This window comes from Hyperoodon ampullatus (assembly GCF_949752795.1).
Source record: "Hyperoodon ampullatus genome assembly, chromosome: 2".
Classification (NCBI taxonomy): Eukaryota; Metazoa; Chordata; class Mammalia; order Artiodactyla; family Ziphiidae; genus Hyperoodon; species Hyperoodon ampullatus.
Window position 1 is genome coordinate 49,020,009 of NC_136915.1, and position 17,597 is coordinate 49,037,605.

Consider the following 17,597-nt stretch of genomic DNA (forward strand, 5'->3'; position numbering starts at 1 on the left):
AGAAAGCAGCATGATTAGCTGACGTCACTGTGCCTGCTAAGAGGCTGTAGGTGCTGATGTAGTGCCATCACTTATCTATTGAGTAATATCAGCCAGTAATGCTATTGTCTATGTGAGGCAGAGTGAAAACAATTGTGTGCTCTTTGAAACACTTCGGGTATGTTTAATTTCTTCACAACATATAAAGAACTCTTGTAAAAGAGATAGTACTAACAATTACTGATAAATCCCTTGATATAAACTTTTGGTGGCTCTCTGCTGCCTATGCAAATAAACTCCTTTGCGTGACATTCAAGAACACTGGCAAAAGTTGTGGAATTATGATCTTAAAGAAGGCAGAATTATGATCTCCAGCCATAGGTCAACATAACCACACTTAAACCAAACAGGATAATTTACAGTTTTCCTAGAAACTTTATACTCCCCACCACCCTGACTTCGCTCATGTGTTCTTGCTTCCCCCAAGTGCATCCCCCGTGTACTTGTCAACTGCTTTCTTCCAACAGTAACGCCCACCTTCTCCATCAACATTCCCCCTGTGGCTGACACGTAGAGCTAACTCCTCCCTGACTCCACGTTGCTTCCACAGCTCCTCATAACTTGGCTGTTGAACTTAACACCATAGGGTGGAGAAAAGAGCAATCTTTGGAACTAGACAGGTCTGTGTTCAAATTCAGACTCTGCTCATTTTTTTTTTTTTTTTTTGCATTACATGGGCCTCTCAATGTTGGGGCCTCTCCCGTTGCAGAGCATAGGCTCCGGACGCGCAGGCTCAGTGGCCATGGCTCACGGGCCCAGTCACTCCGTGGCATGTGGGATCTTCCCGGACCGGGGCACAAACCTGCGTCCCCTGCATCAGCAGGCAGACTCTCAACCACTGCGCCACCAGGGAAGCCCAGAGACTCTGCTCTTTGATCATCTAGAAAAATATTTCGGGAAAGTTGGTATCATCAGTGCAGTCTCATCATAGAAATAACTTGCAAGTGGCAGAAGGATGAGGGGTGCCATATGTAAAGTGCCCATCACAGTGCCTGACACATAGTAAATAAAAGCTACTCATAAGAGATGAGATGATGCTCTTGTATTTTTGACTCCCCTTGGGAGACTGTGTTCCACTTTCTAAATTCAGCTCAAATTCAGTATATGAAAATGGGGGTAGTAATAGCAGCACAACCCTTTGGGCAGAGGAAGGGACATGCCTGGGGTGATACGGTGAGTTGGTGGTCTACTACATAGGTAGGATTAGGCTTGACTCCTGCTCTGTGCTCTTCCCAGTTTCCCCCTTTCTCTCACGAGATTTAATTTACTTTTGTAAGTGCGTTTTGTCATTTTCTGTCTTCAGGGGAGGTTGCAGGGGGAGCAGATAGAGCGTGGGAGGACACCTAATAGAGCCATTTCCAAAGTAAGAGCCACCATCTTCTCTTGATCATCTTAAAGGTCTTAATTTCATGTATACAGACAACTTCCATGCTAGTGACTTCTGATTTTGCTTGCTGAAGGAATGACTGTTGGGTGATGTTTTCTCACTGTGTTTACAGTTGACTCACACTGTAGATTAGTTGACTCACACTGCCCTCTGAAGATTTAGGAAGGGAGAAAAGTTGAACAGGAAATATGAAGCAGGTGTCTGGGAGCTTGCTTGCATGCTCTTCCCTCTTTCCTCCTCTCTCTCTCTCTCTCTCTCTCTCTCTCTCTCTCTCTCACTCACACACACACACACACACACACACACACACACACCATACACACATTTATAGCTTTCCTCACAAATTGCCCAGGGTTAATTTCTTACATTTCAACCAGCAGTCAAGTTGATTCAGTTGACCTTCCTTTCCCCTGATGTGGTAGAAATCAGCACTGGGCATGGAACTAGGAGATCTAAGTATGAGGCTCAGCTTTGCCATTTTCTAGTCATATGTCTTGGACAGTTCACTTTGCTTCTCTGAGCATTATGTTCCTCACTATAAAATGGGACGATGCTACTAACAGTTCAGGGTTATTGCAAGGGTCACATGAGATGACAGATGTACATACCTCAGTGGTTAATATTTTTTAAATTGTGGTAAAGTACACCTAACTTTAAATTTACCACCATAGCCATTTTTAAGTGTACAGTATAGTAGTGTTAAGTACACTCACATTGTTGTGAATGTCCAGGACTCTTTCATCTTGCAAAACTGAAGCACTATATTCATTAAACAACAGCTTCCCATTCCCCCTCCCTCCAGACCCTGGCAACCATCATTCTACTTTCTGTATCTACGAACTTGACTACTCCAGGTACCTCATATAAATGGAATCATAGGTACTTGTCTTGTTGTGACTGACTTATTTCACTTAGCATATTGTCCTTAAGGTTCACCCATGCTATAGCATACTGCAACATTTTCTTCCTTTGTAAGGTCAAATAATATTCTACTGCATGTATATAACACATTTTGTTTATCTGTTCATTCATCAATGGACATTTGGGTTGCTTCTGCCTTTTAGTTACTGTGAATAATGCTGCTATGAATATAGGTGTCCAAATATCTCTTTGAAACCCTGCTTTCAATTCTTTTGATTATATGCCCAGAAATGTAATTGCTGGATCATATGGTAAAGCTATTTTTAATTTTTTGAGGAATCACCATACTGTTTTCCACATTAGCTGCACCATTTTACATTCCTAATTGGCACATGAGTTCCAATTTTCCCACATCTTTGCAATACTTGTTATTTTTTTTATAGTAACCATCCTAATAGGTGCAAGGTAATCAGTGGTTAATATTTTTGAAGGAATACAATAATGACAATTTTTAGCTCTTCACTGTATGAAGCCACGTGAACTACAATGTTACTGTGATAGATTTTAGTCTCCATAGGAATGATTAGGAAAAACGCCAGCAGGAAACAGAATTAAGGATTGATAACCTTCAAACCAAGGTCCTGGGTAAAGATCGCTGGTTCAGGAGGAAATAAACCTGATTATACCTAGCTCATTCCTCTTTCAGCAAATGCTCACTAAGTATTTACTATATGGGAAAAACACTGTTTTAAACAGTCAAGGGCTCTGCTTTTATATATCACATTCTAATGTCAGAGAGAGACAAAAAATAAGCAAATACACCCAAAAATATTAGAGATAAGTTCTATGTGGGGAATTAAATAGATGATTCGATAAAGAGTGACTGGGTGCCTACCACTGATTTTCAGAGGTACCATAGGAAAGTCATTCCCTTCTTCTGAGTTCAATCATTTATATACTCAAGGAATTGCCTGGGTGATCTCCAAGGCCCCTTCTATCACTAACATTTGGATTTTATTTTTCTTTCTATGGGAAATAAAAGTTACACATACTGTCATTTATCATACATCATCCATTGGTGGGAGGTCAGGGTTGAGGGTATGAAGCAAGTTGAATGAGGATGGGTTGGGAGGTGGCCAAGGGGACATTCTGGTTAAAAGCATGCCCCACTTTTCTGGGCCCACAACTAGTCAGTCATCACATCCTGCTTATCTCAATTCTTAAAAGCCCATGAGCCTGCCCCTTCTTCATGCCATTGCCACTGCCTTTGAGTCTTCCTTACTTTTTGCTTAAAATGACTTCTTTCTGGCCTCCCTGCCTCCACTCTAGGCCCCTCTAATCTACCATTTACTCAGCTGTTAGACAAATCTGACTGAAAACATGAATCTGATCATGTACATCCCAATTTAAAATCCTTCAATTTGGCTTCTTCAAAGCTTTTCAATATAGCTTAAACTCTTGCTTAGTATCTAAGGCCCCCCAAATCCCAACTCTTGTTAATTCTCTGACATCATATTGGGCCCCTCCCTGACATGCTTTCTTCCTTCTGACTTCACTGAATTACTTACATTTTCCCAAACTTATTTTGCTCTTTCGTGTCTCTATATCTTTGAATATGCCATTTTCTCTGTCTGGAATGCCCACCTTTCACCCAATTTCTTGAATTAGCAAATTCCTACTTGTTCAAAATTCAACTTGTGACACCTCAAAATATTCATTGGTTTCCTATTATGTGCTAGACAATAAGGTTACAAAGATGAATAAGACATTTCCTGAACCCTGATATCCAAGCCAGACAAGGATGCCACAAGAAAAGAAAATTGCAGGTCAATACTGATGAACATAGATGCAAAAATCCTCAACAAAATATTAGCAAACCAATTTTAACAGCCCATTAAAAGTATCATGCACCGTGATCAAAATGGGATTTATTCCAGAGGTGCAAGTGTGGTCAAACATTGGCAAATCCATCAATGTGATACACCATATTAACAAAAGGAAGACAACAAAACATATTATCTCAATAGATGCAGGAAAAGCATTTGACAAAATTCATCATCTATTTATGATAAAAAAAAAAAAACTCTCAACAAAGTGGGTATAGAGGTTACATGCCTCAACATAATAAAGGCCATATATGATAAGCCCACAGTTAACATCAAGCTGAATGATGAAAAGCTAAAAGCTTTTCCTCTGAGATCAGGAATAAGATAAGGATGCTCACTCTCACCACTTTTACACAACATAGAACTAGAAGTACTAGCCAGAGCAATTAGGCAAGAAAAAGAAATAAAAGGGATCCAAATTGGCAAGGAAGAAGTAAAACTATCACTATTTGCAGATGACATGATACTATATATACAAAACCCTAAAGACTTCGCCAACAACTGATGAAATAAAATTTATATTTTAAGGTCAGAAAAGAAAAAAAAATCAAACATAAAATCCTCTCTGTGTGCTTGTTTGGGCCTTCTCCCTGCCTAATATGCAGTGTGCATCTGCATTTCACATTAACCAAAGCTCCTTAAAGATGGGAGAGTCTGCTCAACCATAAAGATCATTTTTTCTTTCTTCTGACTCAAGCAGTGTAACTTCTTAAAAGAACAGTGTTCTTAGCCAGCTCTGTAGGGGGTCATGGTGACTTGCTGCTTACTTTGTACATGCTTACCTGGACTATGTATCCCTGGTGACTTTTCTGTAAAATATCAGTATGTCATTTTGATGTATGATCCTTTATCTCAAAAATGTATATGACTAAACCTTTGACTTCTAAAAGGTGGAACAGTTTTCAGAGCTTTCTGAGAATCTGCTTTCTGGGTTATAATCTACAGTTAGGCTCAAATAAAATTCCCTTCTTTCTTCTTAACTTGATAGTAATTAAATTTTTGTCAACAGAACTAATAAACAAATTCAGTAAAGTTGCAGGATACAAAATCAATATACAAAATTCTGTCACATGTCTATGCACTAATAAGGAACTATCAGAAAGGGAAATTAAGAAACTATCCCCATTTCCAATTGCATCAAAAAGAATAAAATACCTAGAAATAAATTTAACCAAGGAGGTGAAAGACTTGTACACTGAAACTATAAGACATTAATGAGATGAGGAATCAAGATGGAGGAATAGGAAGACATGGAGTTTGCCTCTCCCCACAAGTACATCAAGAATGCATTTAAAACTGGAACAATTCTCACAAAGCACCTGCTGAACACTAGCAGAGGACCTTGGACACTAAAAGGACAAGAAAAATCCTTGCCAAACCAGGTAGGACAAAAGAAAGAAAAAAAGGGGAAATGGGATGGAACCTGCACCCCTGCAGGGGCAGCTGAAGGAGAGGAGAGGTTTCTTCACTCAGAGAATCCCCCTAACAGGTGGGGAGATCAGCTGGGACAGAGAGGGAGCTTCATAAGCTTGGAGGAGAGCACAGTAACAAGTCTGTGGCAGGCAGGACCTAGTAAGACCTACATGGATGGTCCATGCTGCAGCCCTGCATGGCCCAGCCTGAGTTATGTCTGCTGGCACAGAGTGGGGCTGGGTGCTGCAACATGGGGTTTGGAGAGCAGACCCAGGGAGAGGACAGCTGTTGACTGCAAAGAGACAGCCTAAGGGGCAGGTGTAAGGAGCTCCACAACTGAGAATGTTTGTGGAAGAAGCCTGGGCCACCATAGTAGCCAGGCGCCATTGTTGAGTGGCACACAAGGAGCTGGGCTGCCATTGCAGTCCCCTTTCTCTTGTGCCAGCCCCTGCCTCCATGGTCACTAGGAGGGGTGCCCGCCTGAGCAGTCTTGCTCACCCTCCCACCAATGCCTTCTCCAGCTCTGCTGGCCCCCAGTGGGCTCACATGCCCCGCCTGTCTCTGTCTCCAACCCTGCCTGCCTGGGCAGGCACATGTGCTCTGGGGCAGCCTGGGGAGCAGACACCAGTGGGAGGAACACATGCAGAGGTGGGGCTGAAAGCACAGCTGAGCCCCAGGGGCCATGCAGCTAAGAAAGACGAGCTGAATTCTCTCCTCACAGCTGCAGGAACCATGGATTTACACTCCCACTGTTGGCTTTGTAAACCCAGCACCTGTGGAACATCTGAATGGATGAGTGATCCAGCAGCTGAGATTGGTCTAGCTTTAGTAGACACGTACATGCAGGGATTGGACCAGGCCAGAATCTGAGCTGTCTGCATAGCTCCCACAGGGGATCCAGGTACATGATTACTACAGTCGCAGGACCTGATTTTGGTGGATCCATGTTGGTGGCCTGGTGAAAACAACTCCTGAGAGACACTAGGGCCAATTGCTGGCATACCCACAGTTAAGATGGGGCTGAGAGCAGTTCCAACAATAGTGTAATTTGTGAGGCAGCACAATGGGTGAAAAGTGACACAACAGAGTACACTCACAGGTGAACAGCTCCAGAGAAGGAAAACTCAGTGGCTTCTCTCCCAGTGGGAGTGCTCCAATTCCACCTACTGCAGATCAGAAACACAGCCCAGAAACAGATCTGGGGGTCTCTACTCCAGCATTGAGGGAGCAGACCCTGCCTCTGACAGGGCAGTAACAACCACAGAGCAGAGGGGAGGCCCTGCTGAATATCCGGTGCAGGCTCAGTTCACCACAACATCAGTCACACTGCTTATCAAGGGGATAATGGCCAGCATACACTGAGGAAAGAGGGGGCAGTCATCCATACTTTTAGCCCTTGCACTAAAAAATATTAAACATACACAGACTACACAGGGACGTTCTCACATAAAAATAGCCCTCCAGCGGGCTTCCCTGGTGGCGCAGTGGTTGGGAGTCCGCCTGCCGATGCAGGGGACGCGGGTTCGTGCCCCGGTCCGGGAGGATCCCGCACGCCGTGGAGCGGCTGGGCCCATGAGCCATGGCCGCTGAGCCTGCGCGTCCGGAGCCTGTGCTCCGCAGTGGGAGGGGCCACAACAGTGAGAGGCCTGCGTACCGCAAAAAAAAAAAAAAAAAAAAAAATAGCCCTCCAAGACAGTCTGAGGGTCAGGAATCAGGAGGAAGAAACCCCAGTGCATTTGGCTTTGAAGGCCAGTGGGGCCTGAATGCAAGAGCTCCAGAGGGCTGGGAGAAACAGAGACTCCACTCTTGGAGGGTGCACAAAAGACCTCACATGTGCTGGGACCCAGCAAAAAGCAATACTTACATAGGAACTGGGGCTAGACCTAACTAGGGGTCTGGGAGGGTCTCCTGGGGAGGCAGGGGTTGGCTGTAGTTCACTCTGTGGGCAAGGATACTGTTGGCAGAGGCCCCAGAGAATATTGTTCAGTGTGAGCTCTTCCAGAGGTCCCCAATTGGGCACCAAGGCCTGGCCCCACCCAAGAGCCTACGGTCTCCAAAGCTGGAACTCCTCAGGCCAAACAACCAGAAAGGTAGGAACACAGCTGCACACATCAGCAGACAGGCTGCCTAAGTCATAATGAGCTCACAGTTACCTCAAAACATACTCCTTGACACAGCCCTGCCCATCAGAGGGACAAGACCCAGCTCTACCCATCAGAGGGCAGGCACCAGTCCCTCCCACCAGGAAGCCTGCACAAGTTCCTAGATCAACCTCATCCACGACGGGGCAGACACCAGAAGAAAGGGGAACTACGATCCTGTAGCCTGTGGAATGGAGACCACGAACACAGAAAGTCAGACAAAATGAGATGAAGAAGAAATATGCTGAAAACAAAGGAACATAATAAAAACTGACCAGAACAACTAAATGAAGAGGAGATAGGCAATCTACCTAAAAAAGAATTCAGAGTAGTGATAGTAAAGATGATCCAAAAACTCAGGAAGAGAGTGGAGGCACGGATCGAGAAGATACAAGAAATGTTTAACAAGGAGCTAGAAGATTTAAAGAACAAACAAACAGAGATGAATAATAACGTAACTGAAATGAAAAATATACTAGAAGGAATCAACAGCAGAATAACGGAGGCAGAAAAACAAACAAGTGAGCTGGAAGACAGAGTGGTGGAAATCACTGCCACAGAACAGAATAAAGAAAAAAGAAAGAAAAGAAATGAGGACAGTCTCAGAGACATCTGGGACAACATTAAATGCACCAACATTTACATTATAGGGGTCCCAGAAGGAGAAGAGAAAGAGAAAGGGCCTGAGAAAATATATGAAGGTATCATAGCTGATAACTTCCCTAATATGAGAAAGGAAACACACACTCAAGTCCAGGAAGTGCAGAGAGTCCCATATAGGATGAACCCAAGGAGACACTCTGCAAGACACATAATCAAATTGACGAAAATTAAAGACAAAGAAAAAATATTAAAAGCAACAAGGGAAGAGCAACCAATGACATACAAAGGAATCCCCATAAGGTTATCAGCTGCTTTTTCAGCAGAAACTCTGCAGGCCAGAGTGGAATGGCACAATATATTTAAAGTGATGAAAGGGAAAAACCTACAACCAAGAATAGTCTACCCAGCAAGGCTTTCATTCAGATTCGACGGAGAAATCAAAAGCTTTACAGACAAGCAAAAGCTAAGAGAATTCAGCACCACCAAACCAGCCTTACAAGAAATGCTAAAGAAACTTCTTTAGGTGGGAAAGAGAGCAGCAACTTAAAACAACCTTTTACATACATAGACTGCTATATCAAAACTTCATGGGAACAGCAAACCAAAAAACTACAATAGATACAAACACAAAAAAGAAAAAGCAACTCAAACACAATACCAAAGACAGTCATCAAATCACGAAAGAAGAGAATGAAAGAGGAAGGGAAGAAAAAGGACCTACGAAAACAAATCCAGAACAGTTAAGAAAATGACAATATAATTATGTTAAATATAAACGGTTTAAATGCTCCAACTAAAAGACACAGACTGGCTGAATGGATACAAAAACAAAACCCATATATATGCTGTCTACAAGAGACCCACTTCAGATCTAGGAACACATACAGACTGAAAGTGAGGGGATTGAAAAAAAAGATATTCCATGCAAATAGAAACCAAAAGAAACCTGGAGTAGCAATACTCATATCAGACAAAATAGACTTTAAAACAAAGACTGTTACAAGAGACAAGGAAGGACACTACATAATGATAAGGGATCAATACAAGGAGAAGATAAAACAATTGTAAACATATATGCACCCACCATGGGAGCACCTCAATATACGAGCCAAATGCTAATAGCCATAAACAGGGAAATTGACAGTAACACAACAACAGTGGGGGACTTTAACACCCCACTTAACACCAATGGACAGATCATCCAAACTGAAAGCCAATTAGGAAACACAGGCCTTAAATGACACATTAGAGACAGATGGACTTAACTGATATTTGTAGAACACTGCATCCAAAAGCAGAAGAATACACTTTCTTCTCAAGTGCACATGGAACATTCTCCAGGATAGATCACATACTGGGCCACAAATCAAGCCTTGGTAAATTTAAGAAAATTGAAATCATATCAAGCGTCTTTTCCAACCACAACACTATGAGATTAGAAATCAAGTAAAAGAAAAAAAAAACATGTAAAAAACACAAACATGTGGAGACCAAACAACATATTACTAAACAACCAACAGATCACCAAGGAAATAAAAGAGGAAATAAAAAAACACATAGAGATAAATGACAATGAAAACACAATGACCCAACCCCTATGGGATGCAGCAAAAGCAGTTCTAAGAGGAAAGTTTAGAGCAATACAATCTTACCTCAGCAAATAAGAAAAATCTCAAACAAACAACCTAAACTTACAACTAAAGCAACTAGAGAAAGAAGAACAAACAAAATCCAAAGTCAGTAGAAGGAAAGAAACTATAAAAATCAGAGCAGAAATAAATGAAATAGAGATGAAGAAAACAATAGAAAAGATCAATAAAACAAAAAGCTGGTTACTTGACAAGATAAACAAAATAGATAAACTATTAGCCAGACTCATCAAGAAAAAAGGGAGAGGGCTCAAATCAATAAAATTAGAAATGAAAAAAGAGAAGTTACAACTGACACCACAGAAATACAAAGGATCAAAAGAGCCTACTACAAGCAACTATATGCCAATAAAATGGACAACCTAGAAGAAATGGACAAATTCTTAGAAAGGTACAACCTTCCAAGACTGAACCAGGAAGAAATAGAAACTATGAACAGACAAATCACAAGTAATGAAATTGAAACTGTGATTTAACAACTTCCAACAAACAAAATTCTAGGACCAGATGGCTTCACAGGTAAATTCTATCAAAAATTTAGAGAAGAGCTAACACCCATCCTGCTCAAACTCTTCCAAAAAATTTCAGAGGAAAGACCACTCACAAGCTCATTTTATGAGGCCACCATCACCCTGATACCAAAACCAGACAAAGATACCACAAAAAAGAAAGAAAGAAAATTACAGGTCAATATCAGTGATGAACATAAATGCAGAAGTCCTCAACAAATTTCAAGCAAACTGAATCCAACAAGACATTAAAAGGATCATACACCATGATCAAGTGGGATTTATCCCAGGGATGCAAGGATTCTTCAATATACACAAATCAATGTGATACACCATATTAACAAATTGAAGAATAAAAACCATATGATTATCTCAATAGATACAGGAAAAGCTTTCGAAAAAATTCAATACCCATTTATGATTAAAAATCTCCAGAAAGTGGGCATAGAGGGAACCTATTTCAACATAATAAAGGCCATATACGAGAAGCTCCAGCAAACATCATTCTCAATGGTGAAAACTGAAAGCATTTCCTCTAAGATCAGGAACAAGATCAGGATGTCCACTCTTGCCACTTTTATCCAACATAGTTTTGGAAGTCCTAGCCATGACAATCAGAGAAGAAAAAGAAATAAAAGGAATCTAAATTGGAGAAGAAGAAGTAAAACTGTCATTGTTTGCAGATGATATGATACTATACACAGAAAATCCTAGAAATGCTACCAGAAAACTACTAGAGCTCATCAATGAATCTGGTAAAGTTGCAGGATACAAAATTAATACACAGAAATCTCTTGCATTCATATGCACAAAAAATAAATTATCAGAAAGAGAAATTAAAGAAACAATCCCATTTACCATCACATTAAAAGGATAAAATACCTAGGAATAAACCTACCTAAGGAGACAAAAGACCTGTACTCAGAAAACTATAAGACACCGATGAAAGAAATCAAAGGTGACACAAACAGATGGAGAGATATACCATGTTCTTGCATTGGAAGAATCAATATTTTCAAAATGACTACACTACCCAAAGCAATCTACAGATTCAATGCAATCCCTATCAAATTACCATGGCATTGTTTACAGAATTAGAATGACAATGTTCACAATTTGTATGGAAACACAAAAGACCCCAAATAGCCAAAGCAATCTTGAGAAAGAAAAACGGAACTGGAAGAATCAGGCTCTGTGACTTCAGACTATACTACAAAGCTACAGTAATCAAAACAGTATGGTACTGGCACAAAAACAGAAATATAGCTCAACGGAACAGAAAGTCCAGAGATAAACCCACGCACCTATGATCAACCAATCTATGATAGAGGAGGTAAGAATATACAATGGAGAAAAGACATCCTGTTCAATAAGTGGTGCTGGGAAAACTGGACAGCTACATGTAAACTAATGAAATTAGTACACTTCCTAACACCATACACAAAAATAAACTCAAAATGGATTAAAGACCTAAAGGTAAGGCCATATACTATAAAACTCTTAGAGGAAAAATAGGCAGAATTCTCTCTGACATAAATCAAAGCAAGATCTTTTTTGATCCACCTCCTAATGAAAATTAAAAAAATATAAACAAATTGAACCTAATTAAACTTAAAAACTTTTGCACAGCAAAGGAAAGCATAAACAAAATGAAAAGACAACCCACAGAATGGGAGAAAATATTTGCAAACAAAGCAACAGACAAAGGATTAATCTCCAAAATATACAAACAGCTCATGCAGCTCAATAAAAAACAAACAACCCAATCAAAAAATGGGCAGAAGATCTAAATAGACGTTTCTCCAAAGAAGACATACAGATGGCAAAAAAAGCACATGAAAACATGCTCAACATCATTTCTCCAATTATTAGAGAAATGCAAATCAAAACTATAATGAGGTATCACCTCACACTGGTCAAAATGGCCATCATCAAAAAATCTACAAACAATAAATGCTGGAGAGGATGTGGAGAAAAGGGAACACTTCCACACTGTTGCTGGAAATGTAAATTGGTACAGCCACTAAGAAGAACAGTATAGAGGTTCCTTAAAAAACTAAAAATAGAACTACCATATGATCCAGCAATCCCACTCCTGGGCATATACCTAGATAAAACCATAATTTGAAAAGATACATGCTCCCCAATGTTCACTGCAGCACTATTTACAATAGCCAGGACATGGAAGCAACATAAATGTCCATTGACAGAGGAATGGAAAAAGAAGATGTGGCACATATATACAATGGAATATTACTCAACCATAAAAAGAAAAGAAATTGAGTTATTTGTAGTGAGGTAGATGGACCTAGAGTCTGTCATACAGAGTGAAGTAAGTCAGAAAGAGAAAAACAAATACTGTGTGCTAACACATATATATGGAATGTTAAAAAAAAAAAAAAGGTCACAAAGAACCTAGGGGCAAGATGGGAGTAAAGAGACAGACCTACAAAAGAATGGACTTGAGGATATGGGGAGGGGGAAGGGTAAGCTGTGACAAAGTGAGAGAGTGGCATGGACATATATACATTACCAAACATAAAATAGACAGCTAGTGGGAAGCAGCCACATAGCACAGGGAGATCAGCTTGGTGCTTTGTGACCACGTAGCGGGGTGGGATAGGGAGGGTGGGAGGGAGGGAGATGAAAGAGGGAAGAGATATGGGAACATATGTGTATGTATAACTGATTCACTTTGTTATAAAGCAGAAACTAACACACCACTGTAAAGCAATTATACTCCAATAAAGATGTTAAAAAGAAATAAGATGTGGCACATATATACAATGGAATATTACTCAGCCATCAAAAAGAATGAAATAATGCCATTTGCAGCAACATGGATGGACCTAGAGATTGTCATACTGAGTGAAGTAAGTCAGACAGAGAAGGACAAATATTGTATAATAACACTTCTATGTTGAATCTAAAAAAAATGGTACAAATGAACTTATTTACAAAACAGAAATAGAGTCAAAGATGTAGAAAAAATTCTTATGGTTACCAGCAGGGAAAAGGAGGGGAGGGGTGGGATAAATTGGGAGTTTGGGATTGACATATACACACTACTATATATAACACACGTAACTAATAAGGACCTACTCTATAGCACAGGGAACTCTACTGAATACTCTGTAATGACCTATATGGGAAAGGAATCTTAAGAAGTGTGTATATATGTATATGTATAACTGATTCACTTTGCTGTACAGCAGAAAGTAACAACATTGTAAATCAACTATACTCCAATAAAAAACTTTTTAAAAAGAATCAAGTAAGAAAAAAAGACATTAGTGAAAGTAACTGAAGAAGACACAAATAAATGGAAAGATATCCCACAGAAATCTATGAATTCAATGCAATCCCTATCTAAATTCCAAAATTCCAACAAACAATTCTGAAAATTTTATGGAACCACAAAAGATCTCAAATAGCAAAAGCAATCTTGAGAAATAACAACAAAGCTGGAGTATCATATGTCCTGATTTTAGACTTTATTATGAAGCTATATTAATCAAAGCAGTATGGTATTGGTATGAGAACATACACATAGATGAACAGAATAGAACAGAGAGCCCAGAAATAAATCCACACATATATGGTCAATTATTTTACAACAAAGGAGCCAAGAATATACAATGGGGATAACAGTCTCTTCAATAAATGGTATTTGGAAGACTGGACAGCCACATGCAAAAGAATGAAGTCAGACCACTATCTTACACCATACACAAAAATTAACTCAAAATGGATTAAAGACTTGAACATAAGACCTGAAACCATAAAACTCCTATAAGAAAACATAGGTAGTAGGCTCCTTGACATCAGTCTTGGTTATGACTTTTTGGACCTGACTCCAAAAGCCAAGGCAACAAAAGTAAAAATAAACAAGTGGGGCTACATCAAACTAAAAAGCTTCTGCACATCAAAGGAAACCAACAACAACATGAAAAGGCAATGTACCGAATGGGAGAAAATATTTGCAAATCATATATTTGATAAGGGGTTAAAGTATATTAAAAAAACTCATACAACTCAATAGTAATAAAACAAAGAATCCAATTTTAAAATGGGCAGAAGATCTGAATAGATCTTTTTCCAAAGAAGACATACAGATGGCCAACAGGTACATGAAAGTTTCTCAACATAATATATTAATAAGCAGGGAAATGCAAATCAAAACCACAGTGATATATTACCTTACAGCTGTTAGAACAGCTATTATGAGAAAGACAAGAACTAAGAAGTGGTAGCTTGGATGTAGAGAAAAGGAAACTCTTGTGCACTGTTGGTGGGAATGTAAATTGGTGCAGCCACTTAAATTGGTGGAAAACAGTAAGGAGATTCCTCAAAAAATTAAAAATAGAACTACCATATGATCTCCAGCAATTTCACTTCTGGTTATTTTTCTAAATAAAAGGAAAGCAGTACCTCAAAAACACATAAGCACCCCCATATTCACTGCAGCATTATTTACAATAGCCAATATATGGAGACAACCTAAATGTCCATTGACAGATGAATGGATAAAAGAAAATGATACACACACACACACACACACACACGATGGAATACTATTCAGCCATAAAAGAAGGAAATCTTGTCATTTTTGACAACATGGAGGGACCTTAAGGGCATTATGTTAAGTGAAATAAGGCAGACAGAGAAAGAAAAATACTGTATGATTTCACTTACATTTGTAAACTAAAAGAACAAAACAAAAACCCCATCAAGTTCATAGATACAGGGAACAGACTGGTGGTTGCCAGAGGTGGGGGGTGGGAGGTAGAAGAAATGGGTAAAGAGGGTCAAAAGGTAAAACATCCAGTTATAGAATAAGTAAGTCATGAAGATGTAATGTACAACATGGTGACTGTAGTTCATAACACTGTGTTGCATGTTTGAAAGTTGCTATAGGAGAGCAAATCTTAAAAGTTCTCATCCCAAGAAAACAATTGTAACTACGCATATGGTGATGGATGTTTGCAGACTTATTGTAGTGATCATTTTTCATTGTATACAATTATCAGATCATTATGTTATATACCTAAAACTAATATAATGTTTTATGTCAATTGTACTTCAATTAAAAAAAAACAGGAAAAACAGTCCCTGACCTTTCTAAGCTTGTGGAATGAGGGAGGCAGACGCAAATTGATCATTCTAGCATAAAACAGAAAGTTATTAGGTACATAGCACAAAGCTTGTTCTGAGAACATAGAGATCAGAAAAGATCATGATGCCAACACGGGGGAGGGTACAAAGAAGGCTTCCTAGAGATAACTCCTCTGATAAAACAGGCAGTCAAGCAAAGAACAGCAGGAAAGGCAGTTCAGATGAGAGAAGAGCATCAACAAGGGAGGCATGGCATGTGAAATAACAGGTCATATATGGGAAGAATAGGAATTCCATATTATTGGAGCCCCAGTGTTCAGTGTGTAAGGCTGGAGAAGGAAGTACAGATCAAGTCTCCTTAAAGTAGCTGAGCTTAATTTTCAGAGTTGGATGGAGAGATACTGATGAGTTTTACATGGGGATATGACATGGTTCGATTTATACTTCATGCTGATTAGAGACCAGAAACCAATTAAGAGGCCACTACAATGGTCAAGTAAAAATGATGAGAGGCTGGACTTGGGCAATGTTGGTGGGAATGGAAGAAGGGGACAGATGAATGTGCAGACAGTGGTATGGACTGGACCTGGAGATTGACTGGGTCTGAAGGAAAGGGGAGGAGGGACTCCAGGACAATGCCCAGGTTTCTAAATTGGGTGAGAGATGAATGTTAGTACCTGAAACTAACACTAAGGACTGGAGATATAGATATTGGAGAGAGATGATGAGCCCAGTTTGGAATGTGATGGGTTGCATTTTTAGGGAAGCCATCTAACAGGTAGTTATACATGTGAATCCTATAAGGGTTAGAAATTTAGATTTGGCATTACAGTATTAGTTTATTGGTTAGCATGGAGCTTAAGAGCATGGACTCTGAAGTCCAACTGAGTTTAAATGCCAGCTCTGCTATTTATTAGCTTTACAACTCAGAGCAAATTACTTAACTATTCTGTATTTGTTGCCTTATCTGAGATAATAATTGCATTCCTCAAAGGGTGGATGTCATAAGTAAGATAATGGCACCTCAAAGAGGTCCACATCCTAGTCCCTGAAACCTGTGACTCCGTTACCTTGCATGGGAGAAAGGACTTTGCAGATGTGATTAAGGTAAGGATCTTCAGATGGGAAGCTTATCCTCTATTATCCGGAAGGGCCTAATGTAATCACAAGGGTCCTTATAAGAGGGAAGCGGGAGAGTCAGAAAAGGAGATGTGTCAATGCAAGTAGACATGAGGGAGGTAGGGGATGAAGATGCTACGTGCTGGCCTTAAAAATGGAGGAAGGGTCCACGAGCCAGGGAAAGCAGGTAGCCTCCAGAAGCTAGAAAAGGTAAGGAGAGGGATTCTTCTCTAGAGCCTCCAGAAGGAATGACATTGGCAAACACCTTGATTTTAGGCATCTGATCTCCAGAACTGTAAGATAATAACTTTTTAATGCTATTGTAAACTACTAAACTGGTGGTAATTTGTTAAGGCCTCACTAGAAAACTAACACAGCTGTTATAAGGATTAAATTAATAAGTACACATAAAGCATTTAGAAGGCATGATAAGTGCTCATTAAATTTTAATGCTTGCTGTTATTATTAGAAATGGTTGTTGAGGCCATGAGACTGGATGGGATCATGGAAGGGAATGTGCGGTAAGATCAGAGTCATAGGACAATAGCAGAGGCCAAGAAGAAAGTCTAAGAAGAAGCAGAGAGGTATGAAGTTAGGAGAGAAAGAGAAGGAGTGTGCAGTATTCATGAGGAACGAGTGCCCACAGTGGCAAGTGCAGCAAAGAAGTTCTGTAAAATAAAGATGGAAAAGCGTCTGGTGGAATCTGTCAAGATGGAAACCATTTCGTGGACACTGCAAAAGAATGTCATGGCAGAAGCAAAGCTGCAGTGGCTTCCAGAGTGAATGGGAGGTGAGGGAGTAAAAAATTGACTGTACCTTTTCTTTTAGGAAGCTGGCATGGCAAAGGAAGGAGAGGGGAGTAATTAGAAGGGGAT

At 39.9% G+C, this 17,597-nt stretch overlaps 1 protein-coding gene across 1 annotated transcript in view; it reads right to left on the reverse strand.

The window, feature by feature from the left end:
• Positions 1–17,597, reverse strand: part of FYB2 (FYN binding protein 2) — a gene marked incomplete at both ends in the record, with an annotated part of 168,557 nt that overhangs the window by 84,227 nt on the left and 66,733 nt on the right.